This window comes from Pristiophorus japonicus, chromosome 3 (genome assembly GCF_044704955.1).
Source record: "Pristiophorus japonicus isolate sPriJap1 chromosome 3, sPriJap1.hap1, whole genome shotgun sequence".
Classification (NCBI taxonomy): Eukaryota; Metazoa; Chordata; class Chondrichthyes; family Pristiophoridae; genus Pristiophorus; species Pristiophorus japonicus.
Genome location: NC_091979.1, coordinates 216,648,972 through 216,662,055, shown reverse-complemented (window position 1 = coordinate 216,662,055; position 13,084 = coordinate 216,648,972). Strand labels below are relative to the sequence as shown.

At 42.7% G+C, this 13,084-nt stretch overlaps 1 protein-coding gene across 1 annotated transcript in view; it reads left to right on the top strand.

The window, feature by feature from the left end:
* Positions 1–13,084, top strand: part of lss (lanosterol synthase (2,3-oxidosqualene-lanosterol cyclase)) — a 138,870-nt gene that overhangs the window by 101,485 nt on the left and 24,301 nt on the right. The window lies entirely within an intron of this gene.

Here is a 13,084-nt window from a genome sequence, read left to right as displayed (position 1 = left end):
AAAAATGAGTGAATGTAATCGATCCGGACCAGGGTTTTTTCCTGAGTTTGATTACTTTATTTAATATATCTCCTTTTTAATTTTAAATGTACTTATCTCATTACTAATCTCATCATCCAATGTCATGTCTACCTGTTCTATCTCCCTGCTAAATACTGAAGCAAAATAATTATTTAATCGTTACCTGTGGTATTATCCTGTCTATCCCCTAATTCCCATCCCAACCTTTCTTTTTTTATTGATGTGCCTGTAAAATATTTTACTATTTTGTTTTATGTTCCTTGGTAATTTAATCTCTCAGTTCCTCCTTGCCTTCCTAATAGTTTTTTTTTTACTTCTCTCCTGTGTGTTCAGGACTCCTTTCTAACCCAGTATGTAAAAAGGCCAACAAGGGAGGATTCGCTATTGGATCTAGTAATGGGGATAGTTCTTTCCTTTTAGCGGAATTTATTGTTCCTGCACTCTGAGCACAGTTTTAAATGTTTCCCATTGCTGTTCTACATCGTTTTTTGCAAATATTGTTGCCCATTTTATTTTCCCCACATTCTATTCTCAACCCCTTAAAATCAGTTTTTCTCCAATCTATTAGCCTGGTTTTCATCATACTTATGTCCTTCTCAATTATTGTGAAGCGTATTATATTATGGTTGCCTAGATGTTCCCCCTACTTTTACTTCTCTTATCTGCCCTGGTTCATTCCCCATTACTAGATCCAATAAAGAATCCTCCCTTGTTGGCCTTTTTACATATTGGGTTAGAAAGGAGTCCTGTACACATTGTAAAAACCCTTATCCCCTTTACCTATCTCTTCCGTCCAATTACTATCGGGGTTGTTGAAATCCCCCATGGTTATTATTCTCTGTTTTTTTACTCATTTCCCTAATTTGTCTGTATATTTCTTCCTCCACCTCCCTTTCTCTATTGAATGGTCTGTAGATTACGCCTATTAGTGTGATTGATCCTTTATTATCTTTTATCTCCATTCATATTGTTTCTATTTTTGACTTGCCTGATAGCTGAGTCACTTTTTTTCTACCAGCATTACGTTTTCCCTAATAAGTACAGTTACTCCACCTCCCCTGTTACCCACTCTATATTTTCTAAATGTGTTATACTCTGCAATGTTTACATACATACATAGGATATACGGCACAGAAACAGGCCATTCAGCTCAACCAGTTCATGCCAGCATTTGTGCTCCACTCGACCCTCATATGCTTGTCTAGCCTCCCCTTAAATGCATCAGTTTAATTCCCAGTCCTGATTTTTCTGTAGCCATGTTTCAGTAATCCCTACAATATCTGATTCCTCGTAACACATGATTACCCCCAACTCCTCTGGTTTATTATGGACACTGTGTACATTGCTATATAGACTGTTTAACTAATTTTTAATCGGATTTCCTCTCACTTTATGTTTAACCACCTTTTATACTCCTATTCTATAACTCTATTTATTCCCTTGCCACCAATGTTCTCTCTTACTTTATTCTTTCCTGTGCTCTCTTTTCCTGTTTTGTTTATATTTAGACTGGTTACATTTCTTGTCGATCCCTCCCCTCATCTTACTAGTTTAAAGCCTTTGCCACCTTCCTATTTACTCTTTCCGCTCGGACACGGGTCCCATCCCGGTTCAGATAGAGCCCGTCCCATCGGTACAATTCCTCCCGGTCCCGTAACTAGAGCTAGTGTCTCATAAAAAGGAACCCCTCTTTCCTACACCAGCTCTTTAGCCATGTGTTAATTCTCCTGTTCTGTCTGCTTCTATGCCAATTTGCACGTGGCTCAGGCAATAATCCAGAGATTATTACCCTCAAGGTCCTGGGGGGCGACTAGAGGAGATTACAGAGATAGGGAGGGGTGAGGCCATGGAGGCATTCGAAAATAGAGAATTTTGAAATTGAGGCGCTGCTTAACCGGAAGCCAATGTAGGTCAGCGAGCATAAGGGTGATGGGTGAGTGGGACTTGGTGCGAGTTAGGACAGGGGCAGCCGAGTTTTGGGTCACCTCTAGTTTATGTAGGGTAGAATGTAGGAAGCTAGCCAGGAATGCGTTGGAATAGTCAAGTCTAGAAGTAACAAAGGTATGGATAAGGGTTTCAGCAGCGGATAAGCTGAAGCAAGGGCGAAGATGGGCAATGTTACGGAGGTGGAAATAGGCGGTCTTAGTTATGCTGCGGATATGTGGTCGAAAGCTCATTTCAGGGTCAAACGTGACTCCAAAGTTGCGAAGAGTCTGGTTCAGCCTCAGACAAAAGTTGGGGAAAGGGATGGAGTCTGTGACTCGGGAACCGAAAATAATGGTTTCGGGCTTTCCAATATTCAACTGGAGAAAATTTCTGCTCATCCAGAACTGAATGTCGGACAAGCAGTCTGACAATTTTGAGACCGTGGAGGGGTTGAGGGAACTGATATTGAGGTGGAGCTGGGTGTCATCAGTGTACATGTGGAAACTGCACTGTTTTCGGATGTTGTCGTCAAGGGGCAACCTGTAGATGAGAACTAGGAGGGGACCAAGGACAGATCCTTGGGGGATACCAGAGGTAAGGATGCGAGGGTGGGAAGAGAAGCCATCGCAGGTGATTCTCTGCCTACAATTAGATAGGTAAGAATGGAACCAGGCGAGTGCAGTCCCACTTAGCTGGACGATGGTGGAGAGGCGTTGAAGTGGTCAACTATATCAAAGGCTGCAGACAAGTCAAAAAGGACAAGGAGGGATAGTTTGCCTTTGTCACAGTCATAAAGGATGTTATTTGTGACTTTGAGAGCCATTTCAGTACTGTAGCAGGCACGGAAACCGGATTGGAGGGATTCAACTATGGAATTGCAGGAAAGATAGGCACATATTTAGGAGGCAACAAAACGTTCAAGGACTTGGGAGGGGAAAGGGAGGTTGGAGATAGGACGGTAGTTTGAAAGGATGCAGGTGGTCGAGGATTAGTTTTTTGAGGAGGGGTGATGACGGCAGATTTGAGGGAGAGGGGGACAGTACCTGAGGAGAGAGAACCGTTAACAATGTCAGCTAACATGGGAGCCAGAAAAGGAAGTTGGGTGGTCAGCAGTTTGGTAGGAATAGGGTCAGGGGAGTAGGATGTGGGTTGCATGGACCGGATGAGCTCGGAAAGGTCATGAGGGGAGATCGGAGAGAAGCTGTAGAAAGGTGTGAAGTCAGGGCTAGGGCTAGGGCCGGGGGAAATCCTGAGAGGAAGTTTGACCTGGTGGGCTAGAGGAAGGAAGGGAAGAGGCAGAGGCAGCCAAACGGATGGTTTCAATCTTAAAGATAAAGACGTCCATGAGCTCCTCACATTTATTGTCGGAGGTGAGGGAGGATACTGGGGAGACGGGAGACCACCTCCCTGTTCCTACCTATGTCATTTGTTCCTACATGGACCATGACAATTGGATTTACCTCCTCCCTTTCCAAGTTCCTCTCCAGCTGCCGTGAAAAATCTCTTATTCTGGCACTCGGTAGGCAACGCACCCTTCGGGATTCTCGTTCTTGGCTGCAGAGGGCGCTATCTATCCCTCTAGTTATAGACTCCTCTATTACTACCACATTGGACTGAGCCACAGTGCCATGGTCTGCATTGTGGCTGTCCTCCCTGCAATCCTCCTCCTTGGCCTTACAGGTAGCGAGTGCATCGTACCTGATGGACAGGACCAGTAACTGCGGGACCTGTTTCTCAACCTCTCCTAATTCCCTGCTGTAAGATCTGACTTAAGAGACTTTTCTGTGACCAAAGCAAACAACACTGGGTACAGGTATATTGTTTGTAAGCAACAAATTTTATTAAGTGGATTACTTCCAGTACAAAGAAATAATAGTTAACAAGGCGATTGTCTGTTCCTTAAATCCTCAGCGGAAGCCCTCTGAGTGACTGCGAACGCGGTCTCTTGCTGTGTTCAGTTGACTGTAATTCTCTACCAGTCTTCCTCTGTGTTCACGCTGCCTTCAGGGTTCAATAGCTGCTTCTTATACCTTTTTTCCCTTTCAAGTGCTCGTGGCAGCTTGCAGCTGTCTGGGCCCCATCACATTACAATACTCTAGTTATTAATTCAAACATCCTTTGACCTTCAATAGCCCAGTCTACCGTATCTTGCTATCCTCCCTGTTCCTGCTTTTTGCTAAATGAGCTATCCTTCTCTGGGAACTTCGACACAAACAACTACACATAGATCATTACCTAGCTTGGTCTTACAACTTTAGCGATAAGAAAATGTTATATGTTGCAGACTTTTAATCTCATTTCGTAGCTAATTAACGCTCTATCCTTGACTACATCCTGGATTCTAACATGACGAGCATTCCAAACTACTTTAGTACATTTGCAGTTAACATAATATCGGCTTAATTTACCATCATGCTTTGCTTCTCGGCCTTGTTTCATGGTTAGTTAAGCTTACACATGTTGCAGTTATTTTTATCATATAATAGTTAACAAAGCATTATTACACATTTTAAAACATTATGCAGCTAAGTTCTATCTTACGCTGCTACCCAGCTTCCTAACAGTCTCACACCTTCCCTTTCATGAACCTGTGCTTTCCTCTGGGGTATGACTGTATTCTGGATAAAACTGTCCAGAAATTCCGCCCCCGCCCTTATGTGTCAAGTGTCTCCAACTCACACTCCAGCTCAAAGGCTCTGAGCCAGAGAGACTCGAGATGGAGACATCTCCTGCAGACATTTTTGCTCGGGACGGTCTCGCTGTCCACAAACTCCCACATACTGCAGTCTAGACACACAACCTGCTCTGCCATATCTTAGTATAACATTGTTTTATTTATTAATTAATCAAAGTCTTTATTCAACGATTATTTATAGTTATATTAATTAGTTTGTCTAGTTTGGTTTTTAATTTAATAAAGTAGGTTATAGTTTAAACTACTGTCTTAGCTTAGAGGGGAAAAAAACTTTACTACTCACCAACCAATCACCTACCTACTGTCCTGTTGGGGACAGCATCAAACAAGAAATTAGGGATGCATGCAATAAAGGTACAGCAGTTATCATGGGCGACTTTAATCTACATAGTGATTGGGCTAACCAAACTGGTAGTAATGCGGTGGAGGAGGATTTCCTGGAGTGTATTAGGGATGGTTTTCTAGACCAATGTGTCGAGGAACCAACTAGGGAGCTGGCCATCCTAGACTGGATGATGTGTAATGAGAAAGGATTAATTAGCAATCTTGTTGTGCGAGGCCCCTTGGGGTAGAGTGAGCATAACATGGTAGAATTCTTTATTAAGATGGAGAGTGACACAGTTAATTCAGAAAATAGTGTCCTGAACTTAAGGAAAGGTAACTTCTATGGTTTGAGGCGTGAATTGGCTAGAATAGACTGGCAAATGATACCTAAAGGATTGACAGTGGATAGGCAATGGCAAACATTTAAAGATCATATGGATGAACTTCAGCAATTGTACATCCCTGTCTAGAGTAAAAATAAAACTGGGAAGGTGGCTCAACCGTGGCTAACAAGGGAAATTAAGGATAGTGTTTTAAAGCCAAGGAAGAGGCATATAAATTGGCCAGAAAAAGCAACAAACCTGAGGACTGGGAGAAATTTAGAATTCAACAGAGGAGGACAGCTCTGTCCTGGAGGGTAGCTAATGTAACACCACTTTTTAAAAAAGGAGGGAGAAAGCGGGTGATTATAGACCGGTTAGCCTGACATCAGTAGTGGGGAAAATGTTGGAATCAATTATTAAGGATGAAATAGCAGCGCATTTGGAAAGCAGTGACAGGATCGGTCCAAGTCAGCATGGATTTATCAAAGGGAAATCATGCTTGACAAATCTTCTGGAATTTTTTGAGGATGTAACTAGTAGAATGGACAAGAGAGACCCAGTGGATGTGGTGTATTTGGACTTTCAAAAGGCTTTTGACAAGGTTCCACACAAGAGATTGGTGTGCAAAATCAAAGCACATGGTATTGGGGTAATATACTGACGTGGATAGAGAACTGGTTGGCAGACAGGAAGCAGAGAGTCTGGATAAACGGGTTATTTTCAGAATGGCTGGCAGTAACTAGTGGAGTGCCGCAGGGCTCAGTGCTAGGACCGCAGCTCTTTACAATATACATCAATGATTTGGATGAAGGAATTGAGTGTAATATCTCCAAGTTTGCAGATGATACTAAGCTGGGTGGCGGTGTGAGCTGTGAGGGGAACACTAGGAGTCTGCAGGGTGACTTGGACAGGTTAGGTGAGTGGGCAAATGCATGGCAGATGCAGTATAATGTGGATAAATGTGAGGTTATCCACTTTGGGGGTAAAAACGCGAAGACAGAATATTATCTGAATGGTGGCAGATTAGGAAAAGGGAAGATGCAACGAGACCTGGGTGTCATGGTTCATTCATTGAAATTTGGCATGCAGATATAGCGGGCGGTGAAGGCGGCAAATGGTATGTTGGCCTACATAGCTAGGGGATTTGAGTGTAGGAGCAGGGAGGTCTTACTGCATTTGTACAGGGCCTTGGTGAGGCCTCACCTGGAATATTGTGTTCAGTTTTGGTCTCCTAATCTGAGGAAGGATGTTCTTGCTATTGAGGGAGTGCAGCGAAGGTTCACCAGACTGATTCCCGGGGTGGCAGGACTGACATATGAGGAGAGACTGGATCGACTAGGCCTTTATACATTGGAGTTTAGAAGGATGAGAGGGGATCTCATAGAAACATGTAAGATTCTGACGGGACTGGACAGGTTAGATGCGGGTAGAATGTTCCCGATGTTGGGGAAGTCCAGAACCAGGGGACACAGTCTTAGGATAAGCAGTAAACCATTTAAGACCGAGATTAGGAGAAACTTCTTTACTCAGAGAGTTGTTAACCTGTGGAATTCCCTGCCGCAGAGAGTTGTTGATGCCAGTTCATTGAATATATTCAAGAGGGAGTTAGATATGGCCCTTACGGCTAAGGGGATCAAGGGGTATGGAGGGAAAGCAGGAAAGGGGTACTGAGGGAATGATCAGCCATGATCTTATTGAACGGTGATGCAGGCTTGAAGGGCCGAATGGCCCACTCCTGCACCTATTTTCTATGTTTCTATGTTTCTGTGATGTCACTGTTTTTTGTTGTTGTTTTTGTATCCGCTCTCATGATGTATTCTGCTGCACTGCATCTACTGCTGGGTGGAGACAAAAAATAATAAGGGAAAGAAGTCACTGGTGGGAGTAGTCGATAGACCCTGTAACAGTAGCTACACTGTAGGACAGCGTACAAATCAAGAAATAATGGAGGCTTGTAAGAAAGGTATGGCAATAATCATGGGTGATTTTAATCTTCATATTGATTGGACAAATCAAATTGGCAAAGGCAGCCTTGAGGAAGAGTTCATAGAGTTTATTCGGGATGGTTTCTTAGAACAATATGTTGTAGAACCAACCAAGGAACAGACTATTTTAGATCTGTTAATGTGTAATTGGACTGGATAAATTAATGATCTCTTAGTAAAGGATCCTCTTGGGAAGGGTGATCATAGTAGAATTTCAAATTCATTTTGAGGGTGAGCTCTCCAACTAGTGTCCTGAACTTAAATAAAAGCAATTACAAAGGTATGAAGGCAGAGTTGGCTAAAGTGGACCGGGAAAATAGACTAAAGGGTAAGACGGTAGATGAGCAGTGGCAAACATTTGAGGAGATATTCATGGGGGATTTTAACCTACATATCGATTGGTCAAATCAAATCGCATGGGGTAGCCTTGAGGAGGAATTCATAGAATGCATACGGGATTGTATCTTAGAACAGTATGTTACAGAACCTACAAGGGAGCAAGCTATCTTAGATCTGGTCCTGTATAATGAGACAGGAATAATAAACGATCTCGTAAAAGATCCTCTCGGAATGAGTGATCACAGTATGGTTGAATTTGTAATACAGATTGAGGGTGAGGAATTAGTGTCTCAAACGAGCGTACTATGCTTAAACAAAGGAGACTACAGTGGGATGAGGGCAGAGTTGGCTAAAGTAGACTGGGAACACAGACTCAACGGTGGCACAATTGAGGAACAGTGGAGAACTTTTAAGGAGCTCTTTCATAGTGCTCAACAAAAATATATTCCAGTGAAAAAGAAGGGCGGTAAGAGAAGGGATAACCAGCCGTGGATAACCAAGGAAATAAAGGAGAGTATCAAATTAAAAACCAATGCGTATAAGGTGGACAAGGTTAGTGGGAAACTAGAAGATTGGGAAAATTTTAAATGACAGCAAAGAATGACGAAGAAAGGAAAGATAGATTACGAAAGTAAACTTGCGCAAAACAAAAACAGATAGTAAAAGCTTTTACCGATATATAAAACGGAAAAGAGTGACTAAAGTAAATGTTGGTCCCTTAGAAGATGAAAAGAGGGATTTAATAATGGGAAATGTGGAAATGGCTGAGACCTTAAACAATTATTTTGCTTCGGTCTTCACAGTGGAAGACACAAAAACCATGCCAAAAATTGCTGGTCACGGGAATGTGGGAAGGGAGGACCTGAGACAATCACTATCACTAGGGGGGTAGTGCTGGACAGGCAAATGGGACTCAAGGTAGACAAGTCCCCTGGTCCTGATGAAATGCATCCCAGAGTATTAAAAGAGATGGCGGAAGTTATAGCAGCTGCATTCGTTATAATCTACCAAAATTTTCTGGACTCTGGGGAGGTACCATCGGATTGGAAAGCAGCTAATGTAACGCCTCTATTTAAAAAAGGGAGCAGACAAAAGGCAGGTAACTATAGGCCGGTTAGTTTAACATCTGTAGTGGGGAAAATGCTTGAAGCTATCATTAAGGAAGAAATAGCAGAACATCTAGATAGGAATAGTGCAATCAAGCAGACGCATCATGGATTCATGAAGGGGAAATCATGTGTAACTAATTTACTGGAATTCTTTGAGGATATAACGACCATGGTGGATAGAGGTGTACCGATGGATGTGGTGCATTTAGATTTTCAAAAGGCATTCGATAAGGTGCCACACAAAAGGTTACTGCAGAAGATAAAGGTACGCAGAGTCAGAGGAAATGTATTAGCATGGATAGAGAATTAGTTGGCTAACAGAAAGCAGAGAGTCGGGATAAATGGGTCCTTTTCAGGTTGGAAATCAGTGGTCAGTGGTGAGCCACAGGGATCGGTGCTGGGACCACAACTGTTTACAATATACATAGATGACCTGGAAGAGGGGACAGAGTGTAGTGTAACAAAATTTGCAGATGACACAAAGATTAATGGGAAAGCAGGTTGTGTAGAGGGCACAGAGAGTCTGCAAAGAGATTTAGATAGATTAAGCGAATGGGCTAAGGTTTGGCAGATGGAATACAATGTCGGAAAATGTGAGGTCATCAACCTTGGCGGGGGGGGGGGGGGGACATTAAAAGGGAATATTGTTTGAATGGGGAGAAATTACAACATGCTGCGGTGCAGAGGGACCTGGGGGTCCTTGTGCAGGAATCCCAAAAAGTTAGTTTGCAGGTGCAGCAGGTAATCAGGAAGGCGAATGGAATGTTGGCCTTAATTGCGAGAGGGATGGAATACAAAAGCAGGGAGGTCCTGCTGCAACTGTACAGGGTATTGGTGAGGCCGCACCTGGAATACTGCGTGCAGTTTTGGTCACCTTACTTAAGGAAGGATATATTAGCTTTGGAGGGGGTACAGAGACGATTCACTAGGCTGATTCCGGAGATGAGGGGGTTACCTTATGATGATAGATTGAGTAGACTGGGTCTTTATTCGTTGGAGTTCAGAAGGATGAGGGGTGATCTTATAGAAACATTTAAAATAATGAAAGGGATAGACAAGATAGAGGCAGAGAGGTTGTTTCCACTGGTTATGGAGATTAGAACTAGGGGACACAGCCTCAAAATACGGGGGAGCCAATTTCAAACCAAGTTGAGAGGTAATTTCTTCTCCCAGAGGGTTGTGAATCTGTGGAATTCTCTGCCCAAGGAAGCAGTTGAGGCTAGCTCATTGAATGTATTCAAATCACAGATAGATAGATTTTTAACCAATAAAGGAATTAAGGGTTATGGGGAGCGGGCGGGTAAGTGGAGCTGAGTCCACGGCCAGATCAGCCATGATCTTGTTGAATGGCGGAGCAGGCTCGAGGGGTTGGATGGCCTACTCCTGTTCCTAATTCTTATGTTCTTATTATGTTCTTACGGCTAAGGGGATCAAGGGCCATGGAGAGAAAGTAGGAAATGGGTACTGAGGGAATGATCAGCCATGATCTTATTGAATGGTGGTGCAGGCTCGAAGGGCCGAATGGCCTACTCCTGCACCTATTTTCTATATTTCTATAACTCGGCAAAAATATATTCCAGTGAGAAAGAAAGACTCTACGAGAAGGATGAACCATTGTGGCTAACTAAGCAAGTAAAGGATGGTATCAAATTGAAAACAAAGGCATACAATGTTGCGAAGAATAATGGAAGGCCAGAGGATTGGGAAATATTTAGAAACCAACAAAGGACGATGAATAAAAAAATAGAGAGAAGATAGTTTGAGAGTAAACTCGCAAGAAATATAAAAACAGACAGCAAGAGCTTCTATAGGTATATAAAAATAGAATACCTAAAATAAACGGTCCCTTGGAGGATGAGACTGGGGAATTAATAATGGGAAATGGGGAAATGGCAGAATTTTGAACAAATATTTAGTATCTGTCTTCACGGTAGAAGACATTAAAAGCATCCCAATAATTGATAATCAAGGGGCTATTGGGAGGGGGAAATTTAAAACATATCACTATCACCAGAGGAAAAAGTACTAGGCAAAATAATGGGACTAAAGGTGGACAAGTCCCCTGGACCTGATGGCCTGCATCCAAGAGTCTTAAAAGAAGTAACTGCAGAGATAGTGGATGCATTGGTTGTAATCTACCAAAATTCCCTGCATTCTGGAGAGGTCCCAGCGGACTGGAAAACTGTAAATGTAATGCCCCTATTTAAGAAAGGAGGGAGACAGAAAGCAGGGAAATATAGACCAGTTAGTCTAACATCTATCATTGGGAAAATGCTGGAGTCCATTATTAAGGAAGCAGTAGCAGGACATTTAGAAAATCATAATACAGTCAAACAGAGTCAGCATGGTTTTATGAAAGGGAAATCATGTTTGACAAATTTGCTGGAGTTCTTTGAGGATGTAACGAGCAGGGTGGATGAAGGGGAACCAATAGATGTCATCTATTTGGATTTCCAGAAGCCATTCGATAAGGTGACACATAAAAGGTTACTGCACAAGATAAGAGCTCATGGGGATTGGCTAACTAACAGAAATCAGAGAGTCGGGATAAATGGGTCATTTTCAGGTTGGCAAACTGTAACTAGTGGGGTGCCACAGGGATCAGTGCTAGGGCTTCAACTATTTACAATCTATATTCATGATTTGGATGAAGGGACTGAGTGTAATGTAACCAAATTTACTGATGATATAAAGATAGGTGGGAAAGTAAGTTGCGAGGAGATTGCAAAAAATCTGCAAATGGCATATGGAGTATAATCTGCGAAAATGTGAGGTTGTTCACTTTGGTAGGAAAAATAAAAAAGCAAATTATTATTTAAATGGGGAGAGATTACAAAATGTTGTAGTATAGAGAGATCTATGGATTCTTGTACATGAAACGCAAAAAGTTAGCATGTAATCAGGAAAGCAAATGGATTGTTGGCCTTTATTGCAAGGGAGTGGAGTATAAAAGTAAAAGTCCTGCTACAACTGTACAGGGTATTGGTGAGACCACACCTGGAATACTGCATACAATTTTGGTCTCCTTATTTAAGGAGGGTTATACTTGCATTGGAGGCAGTTCAGAGAAGGTTCAAGAGGTTGATTCCTGAGATGAAGGGGTTGTCTTATGAAGAAAGGTGATGTTATTGAAACATAAGATTCTGATGGGGCTTGACAGGGTAGATGCAGAGAGGATGTTTCCCCTCATGGGAGAATCTAGAATTAGGGAGCATAGTTTCAGAATAAGAGGCCGCCCATTTAAAAAAGAAATGAATAGTAATTTCTTCTGAGGGTCGTGAATCTTTGGAATTCTCTACCCCAAAGAGCTGTGGAGGCTGGGTCTTTGAATATATTTAAGGTGGAGATAGACAGATTTTTTTAATGATAAGGGAGTCGAGGGTTATGGGGAGCGGGCAGGGAAATGGAGTTGAGGCCAGGATCAGATCAGCCATGATATTGACTGTCGGAGCAGGCTCGAGGGGCCAAATGGCCTACTCCTGCTCCTATTATGTTCTTAGGAAGGCAAATGGAATGTTGGTCTTTATTCCAAGAGGGATGGAGTAAAAAAGTAGGGAAGTCCTACTACAATTGTACACGGCATTGGTGAGACCACACCTGGAGTACTGTGTGCAGTTTTGGTCTCCTTATTTAAGGAGGGATATACTTGCATTGGAGGCAGTTCAGAGAAGCTTCACAAGGTTGATTCTGGAGATGAAGGGGTTGTCTTATGAAGAAAGGTTGGGCCTGTGTTCACTGGAGTTTCGAAGAATGAGAGGTGATCTTATTGAGACGTATAAGATTCTGAGGGGGCTGGACACGGTAGATGCAGAAAGAATGTTACCCCTCATGGGGGGAATCTAGAACTAGGGGGCATAGTTTCAGAATAAGAGGTTGCCCATTTAAAACGGAAATGAGGAGGAATTTCTTCTCTGAGGATGTGAATCGTTGGCTCTCTACCTCAGAGGGCTGTGGGGGCTGCGTCATTGAACATATTTAACACAAGAGCACAAGAAAAAGGAGCAGGAGTAGGCCATTTGACCCCTCGAGCCTGCTCCACCATTTAATAGGATCATGGCTGATCTGATCATGGACTCAGTTCCACTTCCCTGCCCGCTCCCCTTAACCCTTTATTCCCTTATCGCTCAAAAATCTTTCTATCTCTGCCTTAAATATATTCAAACACCCAGCCTCCACAGCTCTCTGGGGCAGTGAATTCCACAGATTTGCAACCCTCTGAGAGAAGAAATTCCTTCATTTAGTTTTAAATGGGCAGCCCCTTATTCTGAGACTATGCCCCGTAGTTTTAGTTTTTCCCATGAATGGAAATATACTCTCTGCATCTATCTTGTCCAGCCCTCTCATTATCTTTTATGTTTCGAT